Below are 2,776 nucleotides of genomic sequence, written 5' to 3' on the forward strand. Positions count from 1 at the left end.
GTATTTGTATAGAGTGTAGCCATGCATGGAAGTGAAACATGGACGATAAATAGTTTGGACAAGAAGAGAATAGAAGCTTTCGAAATGTGGTGCTACAGAAGAATGCTGAAGATTAGATGGGTAGATCACATAACTAATGAGGACGTATTGAATAGAATTGGGGAGAAGAGGAGTTTTTGGCACAACTTGACAAGAAGAAGGGATCGGTTGGTAGGACATGTTCTGAGACATCAACGGATCACAAATTTAGCACTAGAGGGCAGCATGGAGGGTAAAAATCGTAGAGGGAGACCAAGAGATGAATACACTAAGCAGATTCAGAAGGATGTAGGTTGCAGTACTGGGAGATGAAGAAGCTTGCACAGGATAGAGTAGCATGGAGAGCTGCATCAAACCAGTCTCAGGACTGAAGACCACAACAACAAGAACAACAACATGGCACAGTACCACTAAAGCTATTGTTCGAGGTGCTGTGGTCAGGGAAATTCCAAAACTTTATGTAAGAAGTATCGTAAACCTCTACAAGCCGGCGGAATGTGTCATTAAAGTAGGGAAAGAAATTTCTAGAGAGACCTTCAGAATAACTATTGGACTGAAGCAAAGATGCTGTCTGTCTGCCTCACTCTTTAAGATGTATGTGCAGGAGGAACTGAATCTGTGGTGTAGAAGGTGCATGGGCGTGGGGTTTGAAGCAGGGACCCAGAGTATGTACACACTTTTCTATGCTGATGATCAGGCTGTTGCAGCAAACGACGAAGAGAATACATCTTACATGCTCAGGAAGTTATTGGAAGAGTATAAAAAGAGGGGTTTGAAAATTAATTTTTAGGTGGAGGAGTATCTATGTCGCTGAGAAGACTGAACACTGACGAACATCTGATTAAAGTGTGTAAAGAGTTGAAGTACATGGGTAGTTTGATATCACGTGTTGGAAGACGTGACAGAGATATCCAATAACGGATCAGGCAGGGAAGGGCGGCTATCCAAAAATTAAACCCTATTTTTTGGTCTTCAGAAAGAAGGTTAAAGGTCTAAATTCGTTTCTACAAATTCATCGTGGAACCAGTAATAACATATGTGAGTGAGTGCTAGGAACTCACAGAAAGAAAGAAAAAATGGGACTTAGAGCTTTAGAAATGGGCTACTTGAGAAGAACCTGTAGAATTTCCCGACTTGACCACGTAAGAAATGAGAAAATAAGTGAAAGGATACATGCTCATAGTATTACGGATAAGATAGAAGAAAGAGAGATAGGATGATTTGGACATATCAGAAGAGTCGATGAAGACAGATGGCCCAAGACAGTAATTTCATGGCTACCTCCTGAAAGAGAAAGAAGAGAAAGACCTCAGAAAGTGTAGCTAATTGGAATCCAAGAGGCGAGGGAGAGAAGAGAAATGAAAGAGGATGATGAAGAATGGCGAGGTCGAGGGATTTGGCAACAGAGATACGGGATGAAGCAACAGCTCTAGGACACCCGCAACAAGGAAGCAAGGAAGGGAAATAGAAAACGTTCTAAGTACCATTGTTTCAGCGAACTCATTTTCATTGCTACTGTACGGTAATCTGTAACACGTCCTTAGACCTGACAGAGGTTCCAAAGCATGTAGGAAATCTTTCAAACGTGCGTTAATAGATGGCGCATAGACTGTGTGCTACGTTGTGCTTCCCTCTGGAGCTCCAAAATTTAAAAGATATGAGAAGTCGTTTCTGTTGAAGACAGTTCTAATAATTAAAAACCTAATGCCTTTATTTCTGTACTTGTATTATTACAAATCCAGGGTCTTTCACATATTACGCAATTTTTAAATTTGGTCGCAAAATTTTGTTTCCAAGTTTACAGCATTGTATTTATTACTTTTAATATCGATTGCCATTCCGATTACTTGATTAAACGTTGTTTGTGTATTTCACGATCTGAGTTGCCATGGAACGGTTCACAATGTAGGAACGTATCATCATTGTGAAAACCCGTTACAGAACCGGCGGGATCTTCGGACGTATTAATGCTCCTACAGCATCAACAATTCTGCTGTTGATAAAGAAATTCGAGGAAATCGGGTAAGTTGCAACCATAAAATCGCCTGGGGGAAACCGTACGGTTCGTAGGGAACAAAACACTGTATAGGTGCGGGATAGTGTGGCTGTGAGCCCTCAAAAGTCGCTGCAACGTCGTTCTCAGCAACTGGGGATTTCGACAGTCTCTATGCAACGAATTTCGAAAAAGAATCTTCATCTGCACCCATACAAGATTCAATTGAAGCAATATCTCAAACAAGCAGGTCAATTGAAACGGAGAAATTTCGCCAAATGCAATCCCACAAAACAAAAAGAGGACAATAATTCTGCAAGAAGAATAATCTTCAGCGAGACACATTTTCATCTGTGTGGGTTATGTAACCGACTATTGCCGTATTTGGGATCAAGAAAACCCTAGGGTGATCCCAGACAGCCACATGCATCCACTGCGAATCACAGTTTGGTGGTGTTTATGGGCAGGTGGTGTGATCGGCCCTTTCTTTTTTTAAGATTTTGACGACAATGCAGCAACAGTTAACGGTGAGCGTTATCGTGAAATGGTCAGAAGCAACTTCTGGCCTGCTCTGGATGAAATGGATACAGGCAACATGTGGTGTCCCAGATTTTGTGACAAAGCCAAGTGACTTCTTTTACTGGGGTTATGTGAAGTCCAATATCCACGTGAACAAACCACAAACTGTTCTCCTATTAAAGGAAGAAATTCAACATTTCATCAGCGACATCAACAGAGAAGTTG

This window comes from Schistocerca serialis, chromosome 3, assembly GCF_023864345.2.
Source record: "Schistocerca serialis cubense isolate TAMUIC-IGC-003099 chromosome 3, iqSchSeri2.2, whole genome shotgun sequence".
NCBI lineage: Eukaryota > Metazoa > Arthropoda > Insecta > Orthoptera > Acrididae > Schistocerca > Schistocerca serialis.